The 14,754-nt window shown below is 38.0% G+C and overlaps 1 protein-coding gene across 2 annotated transcripts in view; it reads left to right on the top strand.

Annotated features, from left to right (window-relative positions):
* Positions 1–14,754, top strand: part of LOC309443117 (contactin-4) — a 331,164-nt gene that overhangs the window by 110,230 nt on the left and 206,180 nt on the right. The window contains exon 3 of one of the 2 annotated variants that reach the window (XM_082059765.1): positions 13,414–13,457. The exons of the other annotated variant lie outside the window; for it this stretch is intronic. The gene's annotated coding sequence lies outside the window, so the exon portion shown is untranslated. The remainder of the gene's footprint in view (positions 1–13,413; positions 13,458–14,754) is intronic. 2 annotated transcript variants of the gene reach the window in all.

The following is a 14,754-nucleotide window of genomic DNA, read 5'->3' as shown; positions in this document are numbered from 1 at the left end:
GATCTGGTCTAGTTCAGATAGTTTCTGTGTGTGTATAGAAATCACAGCATTGACCAGCAGAATCTCTCAGCTTTCTGGTTAAATGTTTTGTGAGTCTGGGTTTGGATATGAAAAAATTGTTGTTCTTTTCTGCATGCATGGAAAATATGCATAATGTTTTACTTAAATCCACAGTGCCCTTCTGCACTGTGAAATGCATGAGGACATTGAGGAGATGTGTGAAGTTTTCATAGTTTTCTGGGTGTTCCCTATTATAGCACAGTAGTGATAAACTCCAAACAAACAAAGATGAGATGGTCTGGGACTCAAGTATGGTTTCAGCAGGACTTGGGTGGTGTGTCTACGTGATGGACACAGTTGCTGAGCTGTTGCCCAAGCTCCTGCCTCTCTGTCTTCTTGCTCCACATCCTGTTTTTCAACCCACTGATTTTGCTCTCACCAGTTTTCTTTTCATCACTGGGGTTAATGGCAAGAGCATAGCGGCACATGGTGACTTTTAAGACAGTATTATAAAACAGTTTCAAAAATAAAGCCTAAATTATGAACAATCAGATTTCCAGAGGTAATTAGAGCAACTGTTCACAGCTATTTAAAGAAGAGAAAAATTCTATGTTACCTTTTTGCCTACTCAAAAATAAATAACATAAATTGACATTTGTGTGTGATTCATACCTCTCAATTATAGGATCATAGATTCATTAGCAAATAGCTATAAAATATGAGAGAACCATAGTTTTTGTGTATAAATTGCAAACAAAATGAGATTATGTTAAGGTTAGTCTTCAAGTCAATCAACACTCAACCAGATTACCTTAGTCTTGGTAAAAATGTAATAACTGTTGCTGCACGATGCCTTTAACACTTGAAAACTTTGGCTCCTGTAATCCCAGGTGTTGCATGGCTTTCCAGTATTGAGTGAAGCGGTGATCAGCTTTTAGCCCTTCTTTAATTCAGTAGACATCCTTAACATTTGATGTGGTCTTATAAATGTAACATGCAAGTTGTACAAGTCATACATCTTACATGTATGTATGAATATCTACATAGAGAGTATGGATGTCTGCCGTGACCCTTAATGTGAGTGAGAACATGCTTCCCCACTTTATCAGTGCTGCCAAGGTTGGTTTATGAACATCCCTTAATATTCTGCTAAAAATGATCTAGAAATCATTGAGAGTCAGCAAAAGAGATTGTGCTTCTTGATTGTTACATGTAAGTGCAGTTTACAGTTGAGCATGCACTAATTATGCAGTTTAATCAGTTTCTGCACAGGTATCAACCACTTATTTCAGAGATTATTAAAAAAAATTAGATATCAATCTTCAAAGATTTCTCAAAGGAGCAAAGAGGAAATACCATAGGTCACAGATGATTAAGTTTTCGCTGGTTGTTTGGTTTTGTTTTTTTCCCCAGTATTTCTATAATCTCAAGAAAATGCAGAAATAAGATGAAAAACAAGCTCAGGTCTGAATACAATGTAATTCAGCACCTGTCCATGGCAGGTTTCATCCTTTCCATCAAAACCAGGTATCTCCCATATTGGGAGAGGGCTTGAGCATGTGGGTGCTGTGGAAAGAAGGATGGACAGACGTCTGTCTCACTGTGTTTCCAGGGCTGCCAGACCTCTACAAAATGATGAAATTTCCAAGGAGTCTAATTTGTGAAGATTCAAACCCAGAGGCATTGGTCCATCACAAGAAATTACCATATTTAGTTGCTGATCAACGTAATGAGGTGGGATACAGCAAAGAGTGTCCCACCGCCAGGGCACAGTTCGCAGAAAAAAACAAATGCTAACAAAGGCATGTCTCAAAAGATATTTTCTTATTAAAATGGACAGATAGACTTCAAAAGGTTTGAAAATGGCAAATCAAACCTTTTCCATTTTGATGCTTTAATTAGAGAGGGGAAAAGGTGTGCTTCACTCTACTATTTTCCATAATATATTGGGATGGGGAGGGGTGGGGGGAAGGGGTGCGAAAACAAACCAAACACCAAAAAAACTGTTGAACTACAGTTGTTTCTCTCTGCTTGGGGATTTCTCAACAAATATAAAAAACACTGGTGTTTTTCTGCATGTTTATTTGGTTTTCTGCAGTTAGATGCCGTAGCCAGATTTCGTGGCAGTTTGAGTTGGTTTATCTTGTAGGAGTAGTGAGAATAAATTTGTTAGTACAAGTTTTGGTTTGATTCACTCAGTTTTCCTAAAATGAAACTTGATGTTGGGTTATTTGGAGCTGATGTAAAAGAAATTCATTCTAGTTCTTCTAATCTATTGTGCAAACTGCTAGGATTTTCCTACCTGCCCTTGCTCATACTTTTGATATGATAAAAGAGAAAAATGATAACCGAGAGAACTTGTCATCCAAATATCTACCTCAATGGTAGATTTAAAAAAAAATAGTTTAAAACCTTGAAGTATTCTGTTAGAGGTCTAGAGTACCAGGAAAGGAGACTAATAGTCTGAAATGTCTTTGGAGGAGCCCTCCAAAAATATGTCTCTCTCAAAGTCCAAAGCATACAGTTGGCTGGCTCCAAACATCAATCCTAATTCATGTGTTGGCCCTTCTGTCAGAAAGAAGGGTTACCACACACTGATCTCTGTAATAATTATATAAATTGTGTCCTATAAAGTATATCTTGTCCTGAATGCTGTGACTTTCTGGAAGTTGATGGGATTTTAGCAAGGGATAAGCAGGACTTGGGTTTTACCTCCTGTCTTCGTGACTGGGCGAGACCTTGGACCAGTGGCCATGTGGGCTTCCCATGGGATGCTCTCTCACCAAAAGAATTCCTACCTCTTAATATGCTCACGTGAGGAAATACAATAATCACATAAGTGTAATTTTATATAATATTTAAAGTGAACTTGTATGATACTAAAACTCCAGTGTATACACTGAGAAATAGTTTCAGCTCACATAAAAATTAAAACTTGGAAGAATTTTCTTTCTGGCATTTCTTTTATAACTGCACTTCAAAGCCTTCTTACTGAGAAGGTTATTCTGGTAATTTTTTTGTTTTCTGCAAATAAACTATTTTTGAAAAACAGATCCTTTCTAAGGGCAGTCAAGTGTCAAATATAGGGTTATGGATGGTGTCAGCCGCGTGTGGAAGCACACGCTCCATTAATTCATTACAGCTGTGAAAGCTTAGCTGTGCAAACGCCAAGTGCCACTTGTGTACCTGTCACTTCAGAGCTTTTAATGAACGTTGATCATGTTCACCCAGATGTTTATTTGAATCAAGTGAATGTGAAGTAATTTTTAAAAACAGTGTGACCTTTTATTTTTTTGTAGTATTCTATAGTATTTAGATTGAACCTGAAAAGACCGTTATCCAATAATTCCCACCTCTGACAAATTATTACTCAATGAGAAAAGGATTCATGCATTTGCTTTGGTTGCCTTGTGAAGGCTCATTTAAACTTTATACTCTGATTTGTCCGTATACTGAATATTTATATTATTAGTTCCAAACCCCCTATTTTCTGTAGTTTAAGGTTGTGTTTAGTCCCTTGTATTATACTTGGGAAAACAAACATCTCCCCAGCACTTTGTGCAGAACTTAGTTATGCAACTTGGGCAAATAACCTTTCTTTGCTTGTTTGAGTGAATAGTCTGGCCTCCCAGATTTCTTCAGCTGCTTAGGACTGTTCTAGGTGACAGAAAATGTGAAATGTAGAAGCGTTTCCTTGCCATATTTGTACTAAGACTCATGGATCTGTAGAGTTTGAGCCCTGAAGCACTGAGTGCTCAGAGCAGACAGATGGGGACCCATTTAATAAACTAGGCAATAGCATCCTCCTCCAAGAGCTGTTTGCTCTTATGTAGGGCACAGTTTGCTGCATGTATCCTATAAAACATACAAACTGAAACCTCAGTGGCAATGATGGTGATATATAAGATCTTTTGGGAAACCCATAATCAGCAAATAATTTTCAGGAATCCCACTGAGAAGAAACAATGTTACGTAGTCTAAAAATGCCACACTAATTTTAAGTCCTACTTCATTAACTGTTTCTGCATGGGCTGTTTCAGGGAAAATAGCTAAAATATATATATAGATACTGTGGAATGTATCATGGTAGCTTGAATTCCTTACTGTGCTGTAATCATACAAAAGGAAAACCCATAATTTTTTTTCCAAACACTTAGTGTGAGTTTCATAATTGAAAGAAACTACATGTTTGCAGAAGGAGGAGAAATATTTAATATATTGATTCTAATAAAAACTGTCCAAGGTTTAGTCTAAGACAAGTACTCAAGTCAAATCTGGAACTGAATGAATCGATCTGCAGGCTCTGCATTTGTGGTGGCTATAGTAAGAAATAAATCCATAGGTCATTACAGCAAGAATAAAGCTAATATTACTAGCTTAGGAGTCACTCTTAAATGTTGTTTACATAATGATCTTGTAAGGTGCTGAGCTTTTGCAATTGAATTGTGTATTTGAACACAGAGCCTTACAATATAGGTGGTTTCACTTCTTCAGGGACTGAGAGTGCAATATATTAAACTTCAAGCTTTGTTTTCTCATTTTCCCTTTTCAAATTAATTTAACAATAACCCGTTGAATTTGAGTTGGCTTGGAATTTGTGGAAGATGAAATATCAAAGAACAATCAGATAATAATCCTAATTGCATAACCTCGTGATGGCAGCATTTAATGTATTGTTAGTGTGCTAGGATCAGAGTTATCATTATTAGTAATTTGATGAATTTTGTCTTTTTACTTTGAAGAAATACTTTTAGGCTTTTTTTTTTTTTTTTTCCTTAAGTTAACCTACTTTCGTGAGAGTAAACCAACAAATTATTTAAGTGAAAATTCCTAAAAATTTTAGATGAGGATAAATATTTCTAAGATTCCTGTAGTGGTGGCAGTTTGAAATTTGATAGCCAGCTCATTGTTTTTTTTTCCAAGGAGCTCTTCAAAATTTAAGTTCAACTCTTCCTTAATTTTGAAATATGCTGCAGTATATTGTATTTGGGCCATGGGTTTCCATTGCTAATGAAGAAAGCCATCCAGAGGCTATTACATATAAACTTTTTTGTGTGCTATTATGGTATTCTCTGAGACTGGAAGTGGGCTGGCAGTGAGCGTTGCAGGAGATGGACCCTGCTGGCTGGGGGAGCTCATGGTCCAGGGTCACATCAGGCAGAGCTGCTCACCACCACCTCCCTGGCAAATTCCTGGTTCTTAGGGACAGCATTCCTCTCGGAGCAGCTCTGCTGTGCCAAGTATTCACTAGAGAGAGGATGACTGATGCTGTGAAGCAAAGCGTGAGATCCTGGTGGGAATGTGAGGGATTTGGTTCATGTCTTGTGTTTGAACCAGGCAAAGCAGGAACTGTGGCTGTGCTGGCTGAGCCTGCGCTCTCATAGTAGCCTGGTTTGGTGGCATGAGAATGAGCTGCTCTTCTCCTTGGGGTGGGGTTGGGCAGGGGGAGTTATTGAAAGATGTTTTCCATGATCCACGTAGAACCAAATTTTAAGGGAGAATTTTATCACTGGGATATTTAGTAAGGAATCCACTTCACTTGTTTTTGTTTAATATAATACAGTGCTAGGTCTGGCACAGGTCCTGGCTTAAGCAGTGCCTCTTATTTCTTTCTAATTAAAATGTAAGTGAACTAAGCTAGGAAGGAGGGAATAGGATTTTATATTACCTTTGAGAAGGGAATGGTTAATTATTGAGGTACAGAGCTATAGATAGGTTGTCAGTTCATGACTTGGTTTGATGGTGGCAGCTCCTCAGGAGTTGTTGGCCAGAAGCTGAGGACTGATAGCATTGGTGCTGTGCTCTGCAGCCATGCTGTGTGTGAAGCAAAATATGTGGCTGGTGTAGCCAGCGAGGTGTGCGAAGCAGATGGAGGATGGTACTTGCTCAGGGATGTGAGATTTCTTACTGTTGGTTTTCTTATTTTCTTATGTTCCTTATTCCCTTTATTCCTTTCCCACTGCTCTGTGTGAAGTCCTGTTTTGTGCCCTGATGTATTTCTGTGCCTCTCGCGATAAGTGCAGCACATCACCCCAAGTGGAGCCGTGCCCACAACTTTACTGGCGTTCTTGTTGCTGTGTTTCTCTACAAATGATTGCTACTCCTTCAGCAGATAATTTAGTATCTCTCATTGCGGTATTTGCAAATTAAAATGAACTTTTCAAAGTGTTATTTAACAGGGAATTTCCAAGGCACTGGGTTTTTGTCTTCTGCATTGGTGGAGCTGATTAGCGTTTTTGTCATTGCTCAAGACCCCTGAGGCTCAGACTGATGATGGCTTGGTTGTTTTGTATTCTGCTCCTCTGCACTTCCATGTTCCTCCAATGGTTACAGTGAGAGAGGGAGGAGAATACTAAACACCAATAAATGAGTCAGGTCACATATGGAGTGTTCAACACATGGTAGTCTCTTCTACAGTAAACCTTGCTGTTATATAAAATTATATATTCTATCCAGCTTTCCAAATTTCCCTATAAGGTTGGGAGGCAAAGATCAATCACCAATAAAGATAGCCTATGGCAGTGGGTAGATGAGACTGTCAAGTGAAGTGAGAAGGCAGATAAAGAACATAAAAATATTAAAATATTTTGACTCTTAGAAGTTTCTACTTATAATCTTTGATTTCTGTGGCCTGAGGCTCCTGGTTCATCTGCAGCCTGGAGAGGTCTCAGACCTTGTATGTACTTTTTAATGCCACATATTGCTTTGCAGAAAACAGGTGGATAGGAGGGGGAGCATCCTTTCTGCGCCAGGCACCAAGGGGGAAAAGGTTTATAGGAAGAAAGAACCTCTAGCAGCAAGTAAAATAAATTATTAAGTATGCAATAAAACTAACTCAAATATTTAATGATACTTGATTCATGAGGATTGTATTCACATTTAGTTTCTAAAATTTTGATCAGCTGTTGAGATCTGAGATTTGCAGAAGACAGATCTCCTCACCTGCCACTAGACAGCATGTACAGAAAGTGCTTTAAGGAAGAGAAACACCCAGGCTTTCTCTGTGTGAATTTTGGGAGTCTCAAGGACAGCTAGGGAGCAAATTGCCAAAATGAAGTGTGTGGCATGTGTGTAATACATTACATGTTCCATTTCTTATCTGACTAATAGAGGAGCTGAGAAAGAGTCCTGTAATGCAAATAACACTGACAATGTGACAAATGAAGCGTAGTGTGTCTTCCCAGAAACATGGGTTTGACAGAGTGAGTCATACCGAGCCTTTTTCTAGCAAACTGTAGTGTCTGTCTCTTAATGTCCAGCCCCCAGTCACAGTGAGTCAGTGCAGCTTGTGGAAGAGTTGAAAGTGAAAAGAAACAGATGCACCAGTGAGAAGTTACCATGTAAGACCCAAATTTTGGGGTCTCGTCTTGTTCCTGCGAGAGTGCATGGCTTCACCCTAAAACTGTCACCCCTGTCCTTTGAGAGCACATCTGGTTTTGATTTGGGTGATGCAAAATGCCCTTTGGTCTAGGCACTGATTTGAGACCCGATGTTGGGCTCAAATCATGTATGAGTGTCTGCAGAGTGAAGAAAGATTGTTGCTTGGAAATAGATCTTGCTCTCTTTTTATACCACCTGGGGAATAACGTAACTGTTGAGCAATTGAGAGCTTGCGTAGAGAGGCACAGATCTTGAAACAACTAAAGGACTTTCTCCTCTTTTTTTTTTTTTTTAAGCAATCAAAATACCATTTGTACCTTACTTTGTCTTTTTCAAGTAGAAAACATTGCAGACAGTCTACCAGATATAAAGTTGGAGTTGTATTAAATAAGAGTAAATAAAATTGTCAGGTCATAGTTATGGTCACAGAGCATTAGCTTTAAGTGCCCGCAAGGGCACCATGGAGTTGATGGTGGATTCCAAGATGTGATTCATTCAGAAGTTACACTGCAGCTTTATAAAGTAGATCTTTCAATCAGTTTAACAGCATGTCTACAGGTAATTCAGAATTTGCTTTTCAGGTTAGATTACAGTGATTATATTCTGTGTATAGTACTAGAAAGACAAGTTTGGGGTAGTGCCATGAATCTTTCATGTTCCGATTTTATCTCTGCTACAAACAAACAAAGAATATCATAACTCTCAGGTGTTGTTGTGTGGCTTCTGGGATGATGATTTGGGTGGCTGGAGAAAGAATAGGGAGGTCATAGATGTGCTGCCTTCTCAGCCCCAGTGAAGCACAGTGGTCTCAGTGCCATGGGATATCTTATCATCCCACCTGGTCCTCCTGTGAGATCTCTCCTGTCCTCAAGGGATGACACAAAAGGAGCAATGGGGCCTCTGACAAGATCAGCCTGTGGATTTATTTGTGTATTTTTGCTTCCTTCCAAGGTCTTCACCAGCCAATTTTCAATGCTGGTCACTTTTGTAATGTAGGTTCACATTGTAACAGCCAATAAATAGGTTTGAGCATGAAGCAATACATATATCAGTCTGAAGTAGCTGCAAAGCAGTTTGAGGTCATTCTGGGTCAAAGGCATGCCCTGTTGTGTTTTTTAAAGGAACTGTCCATCATTACCTTGAAATTTGTCAGTTTGCTGAAGGTTGGTAATAATGTGTTTGTGTGAAAATACCTGCTGTTTCCAGCCAGGCTGTTTGAGAAGTGTATATAGTCACAGGAGTCTGTAGCAACAGTTTAACACATGCACAGAGTTTTGGATGCCTTCTCAGGTACCCAGATGTTTAGGGCTGCGTCTCTGAAGTTTACAGCACAAACATGCAGGGTTTGTTTGCTGTTTGGTTTTTATTTTTTTAAATCCCAAAGGGATTCTAAATTAAACCTCAGCTAAACTGAAAAGAGAGTTAGAAGTCCAAGCACTACCTGAAATACAGGTTTTATTTAAACATTTCTTCCAGTGAGTTATTGAAGCAATTTATTTGCCTAAGGTATAAAATAGTTTTTAGTGTACATGTGAATAACAAATGGCCAATTCCTGCTGGTGTACAATACAAAGAAAATATTATTTTGGGGACTTTTCTGCTCACTGTAGTTAATTTATGGTCTCCTTTCTAGCCACCGGCAGCCCGTCCTGAAGGCAGGAGGAAATGGTGCCAGAAATGGTATAATTTGTAATGGGAGCCTGTGTTTTCTGTTGGTCTCTGTTCCCCTGCTCCTCCCAACCATCCGTCCTCGTCTTTGCTCCCCTGAGATTTGTGAAGCAAGGTGGACCAATGGCTGGGAATTTGGGGAGACAAAATTCAAAGCTGAATTATCATTTTACAAGTTCTCTGTGTAATACAGAGGGTTTAAGTGGTGCTTCTTGTACTTAAAAATGAAACAATTCATCAAGGAGTTTGCTTCAAGTGAAATAATGTATAAAAATAAATAAAAAACTTTCTCGTGCCCAGCTGTCAAAAAAAAATGAGTGAACAAACCAATTGTAACATTTTCTAAATGAAGTTTGTAGCATCTTTTCTAAGAATAGGCATTTAAGAACAAATGTTTTCTTCACTGACAGAAAAAAAATTGCTTCTATAACATACTCGGTGGTGAAATGACTGCTTGAAAGATATAGCGCTGGCAGAATTTTTCTCTTTAATTGGAGAAGGTCTTTGGGCTGTAAAAACTATTGTGTGGTTAACTAATTTTCTTTAAACTGGAGAGAAAAGCAAAGCAGAGAATGCATTTTCCCTGGTGAGCTGATATTTCTGGTTGTTTATAAGCTCCTGCATTGTCACTTTTGAAAAGCAAAACAGGAGAATATATGCAAGAAAACATAGATCATCTGGATGTGTAAACTGAATTTTATACATACCCTAAAAATAGTTATAAACCAATGCAGAAAGTGGCATGTTTACTAGAACTGAATGAACTATTCCAGAAAAAAAACCATGTCGTCCTTTAGCTCTTTCTCTGCCTTGTCTTCACGCCATCCCTGGAGTATTTACCCTCCGTGCGGCGGCTGCACGAGGCGAGGTTCTCATGCTGAATAAATGTGAGGGAGGTTTTTTTAATTTCCCCCGGTGCCAGCCAGGATTAGAATTGGAAATGAGGGAACAATATGAGAAAAACTCTTGCAGTGTTTATCCCAGGTAAAACTATTCTCCATCCTTTTGCCAGAACCCAGTAAATAGCTGTCCCAGCACGTTATCCCCAGACTTGCCCTGTTCGTCCTTACTCTGAGTGGATATTGTCTGACATTGAACTTCTGTCCAGGAATGTGAACCTGCTTAAAAAATGAATTGGAATTAGTTATTCTTGAATGCAGTGTCTGTACAGGTAACATCACTGCAGGTCATGCTCCCTGAGCTGGATTTGGTACTGAAAAGCAGAGCGCTCCCATCCCTCTGGTTTCTTGACATACTTTTGAAATCTCTTTTATCACTTTAGGCATAAGATCTGAGCATTTCAAGGTCATTAAAAGACACGACATGGCCACAGCAATCTCCTTGATGTTGTTCTTAAGATGCCAGTCTTGGACAGTGGAAAAAGAAATTTAAGTTATGGTGGTCTTGCTGGGGACTTAACACCTGTATCATATCATGTCTTTCCAATAAGTATTCTGGAGGTGAAGGCTGGGGCTACATGTACCAAACCAACACATGCAGTACAGAATTTGTGAGGTTATTTTGCTGTGACCAGCACTGAAGTACCATCCATATATTGTACTGCTACATCTGTGAGAACTTAACAACGTTGCTCTGATTTCTGCTTACAAATTCACTCGGACAAGATTTAATTTCAATAATGACCACTAAATAATTTATTCACCTAATTTACAAATATTTTTATGGAAAACACTTGAGGTTTTAATTATGCACTCAGTAAACACTTCATGTGTATCAGTGATTAGAGGTTTAATGAAAATCCATGTATTTCTGAATGTTTTGTTCACGTTTGGGAGCTATTTCTACTCTTTAGGCACCTGCAGAGCCTTGTTCTGCATAGGGAGCCTGGAGTTGGATACTTCATCTCATGCAAACATTTCCTTTCCCTCCCAAATCTCCTTTTCAGAATATCATAATCTTAAGAGAGGCATTTTGATTATGCTTTGATTCTTAAAATACATTTCCATGCCAGATTATGCCCCTTTATATTGTTGTATTTAAAATACTGTTGGCATGCTGTAGATTTCTGTGTGGCATAGTCTTAGGAGTGGCATTTTGATGATATTTTAATTCTTAAAATGCACTTCCCTGTGATAACAGTCATGGAGATCATTAAATGCAGCCTAACTGTAGATTGTTGGGGCTGGTACAGTCTCACCCCTATTTAGTAATGAGAAAAAAAGCATTTGTAGAAGGTCTTAGAAGCAATGCAGATGATCCTGCCTGAGATAGTCTGTTCTCTGATTTTCCAACTGTTTTCAGTCCTTCCAAAGAAATCAAAGCAAAGTTTGTGGAGTAAGTCCCCCATCTTCAGGATACTACTTCAAAATTATCTTTGCTGTTTGTTCTGTCATTTACAATACACCATGGTAGGTAAAGACATTATTTAAATGCATGGTATTCTCTACAATTCAATATAGGAAAACAAAATCCATTTGTCTGAACACATCTTAGATAGAAATAAATTCCAAATATAATGTCACACACATAGCATGCCAGGCAAAACTCAAGTCCTTAAAAAGCTATAGAATGAGTTTCTTTACCCAAGTAGCAAAAAACTCTTTAATTGTCTGACAAAATGTCTCTGGTTTTCACTGCCCCTTTGTTAGGTGGACTTCATTTTCCAGCCAATAAGTCAATGTCATGCTCTGTGACAAGTCAGCAGCCTCTCTGACCTTATTTTATATTTTTTGTCAGGAATTGCCACAGACTGCTCTTTTTGTTGTTCTTTAGGAAGTAGGCACAATTCCTGGCTGAGGCAAAGTAGACAATATTTTTTTCAGCCCAGTACCAACAGTGATTATTCCTCCCAACTCAGATTTTTCTAAGAACTCAAAAGCATCGTAACCATGGATTTCCTCAGTCTGGTAAACCATCCAAGACTGGCACAGGGCTAAACACATCCCATAAAGAGCATATAATGTAGATATAGAAAGTAGAGTGCATTTTGCAAAACCAAAGACTGACTATAAAACCAACTCCTTTTTTCTTAAGCACTGTGTATCATAGTGTACCTCTAAGTAAAAAAAAAATAAAAAAAATTAGTATTTCCCATCAGCTACAAGCCATTCATAGCTCTAGAAATTCATTATTTTTATAAGGAATTGTCATTTCATGTTGCCAGACACAAATGTTGAATTGATATTGTTTTTCAAGCCATGGCTACTGTTCTGGTCCCTGGCTGTTGTGCACTGGCCCCACAAGCGGATTCAGGGGGCAGCTCCTGTCTCAAATCTCAGGCACAGAGCCCTGGCTCCCAGGGCAAGGGCAGCTCTACACCAACTCTCCTGTTAGCTTTTTAAAAATTTTCTGCTTTTATTCCTTGTTTCTTTCCATAGCATCCACTTTCTTCATTTTCTTGCGTTCTGCTCAAGAGAAATGTTGGATTTGAGATGAGTCATCCCCATGCTATGTTGCATTGATTCTAGATTTTCAAGTAGATATAAAGTACCTGTAGTTTGTCCCAGTTTCTTGCTCTTTTGTATGCTAATAATAGGAGTAGAAGGTGAGAAAATAAACAATTAAGAAAAATAATACATAGTATTGAGACAGGAATTAATTTATTAAGAAAACAGTTCAAGGTAACAAACGTGTATAAATTGGAAATTTTTATTAAATAATAATATTTATAGCAACAATGAAGAAAAATATGGGACTAAGGGAATTAAAGTGACCTTGAATCAAGGTACGTTATTACTGTATGGATACTGTTTGACTTTTATTTTTATTAATGTAGATAATGGCTTACATGGGTCTTATAGCTGCATTACTAGTGCTCTAAAATTTAATTAGATTTTTAGAGCAGCTGTTAATGTCTTTTCTAGGATTATATAATTCAGTGGCAATGCCAGAAAACTTCATCCATTTCATTAGACTCTGAAAAGAAACTGAAACGAGGTATTTTGTCTACAATACTATTTTGAATTATTTAGCCTTTCTCATAAAATAAATGCAATCACAACTGCTTGTTATCCTCACAACGCAGTTTAAAGATAACGCGCTAAACCACGGACAGAAATGCGTTTTTGGAAATATTTTTAAAAGCTTTTTAGGATTAGGATTATTGTTTCTCTTTTTGTTAGACAGGCTTTGGGGCAAGGACTCAGAGCCAGTTATAATCACTTGAAAGAAGCCTCTTTCTAGAATCAATACAAGGACTATGTCTGTCCCCACCTCTTCTCACCAGCTTGATGGTCATCTGCTGTACACCTGGTGTGTGCGCATGTCACTGCAGAAAGGTAGATGATAGTGGTTTATTTTCATTAGAAAAGAAAGTAGTGTTTTGTTTTGTTTTTATTGTTCTCTCTGTCAAAAATATAAAGAAATAGAAATGCATCAGGGTCTGTATTTTTTTTTTTATTCCAGGAGAATGTCCTGAAGAAGCAGCTGTGGTGGTACTGGAAAAAAAGGTATTAAAGTTGATCCAGTTACAGGCAATGAAACAAATCTCAGTGGAAAAGTTTATAGATATCTCAGATTAATTTAGTTCAGATTGAGCATAGTCAAACAACAGAGATCTAAAGCTAGTGCCAGGGATGTTTGCTCTGTATCTGTATGAGAGGCTAAGCAGAATAAACTGTGAACAGAAATTTGGTATACTGGTCTTTTTTTTTTTTTTTCCCCAAGATATCTCTGTAAAATATGCTTTTTTTTTTTTTAATGGCAAGTTATGGACTTGCATGTATAGTTTGCACTGTCCAAAGGGTCAGTGAAGTGCACACTTTCACAGAATCAAAGAATGTTAGGGTTTGGAAGGGACCTTGGTGGTGATCAGCCTGGAATTGATTTATGTCCTTGGGTACTATCACTGGAATTGAGATCAGTTCTTCCTTCACTTGTGTTTCCTGCTCTGAGATAATTGTATGATAGTTTTATGCATGGAAAAGCTATGGGAAATAATTTTAAGTGTGTGAGGTGTTTTGTTCAAAGTTTGCTCCTCATCTGCATGTGTGCAGCTTCTTCTGTTTTCAGTAATTTGCTTTAAATTTGTTTCCTGTCATCCAGAGCTGAGCAGGTAACCTTTGCTGACTTGTTATTTCAACCAGTTTTTGAATTATCCATGAATGAACTTCTGAAGTCTTCCTTAAATAAATATGGAATAGCTTTTGGCTTGTAAATTATCCATGTTTAGTTAGAAAGTTAGAGCTGGATGGTTAGTTTTCACTGGATGTATGGTTCTATCCAGATAACTTTCTTTTAAATCTTCTTTGATTAGATGAGCACAGCTTTCAGAACAAAGTTTCTTGCTAGAAGTGTTTGGAGGATATGAGGCAAGAAAAGATGCAGAATAATTTGAAAACATGTTTAGGGGAAGAGTGGGGATGCTGGAAAAAACAAAATGTGATAAACTGAAGAGTAGGAAGGAGGTACTTTAGCCAGGGTGAGCTTCAGTCACAAGGTAAAAACCATGGTTTCTCATCACATGCTCTGCATTAGGAGAAGATTTGGAAAGGTTTGGTGCTGTTACCTCTTCTCGTATGCCTGCTGATGAGGAAGACAAAGTGGGTTTTTTTCTGGCTTGGTAAACTTTGAGCTTTGTTCTTTGTCATGTCATGGTGATGACTGAAAGGGTGTATTAATGTTGCAAAGTAGAAATGTTAACAGATGAAAGGATCAGATGTGTTAGTTAAAGAAATTATAATGATGAATGACAGTGACCTAATTTACAAAACAATCCTCTAGTATAAAATAATTCAGTAATTTGTA

The sequence above is a fragment of the Streptopelia decaocto genome (genome assembly GCF_964273445.1).
Source record: "Streptopelia decaocto genome assembly, chromosome: 8".
NCBI classification, from domain to species: domain Eukaryota; kingdom Metazoa; phylum Chordata; class Aves; order Columbiformes; family Columbidae; genus Streptopelia; species Streptopelia decaocto.
Note: the sequence above shows the minus strand (reverse complement) of the source record. Positions and strands in the feature narration are given on the sequence as shown.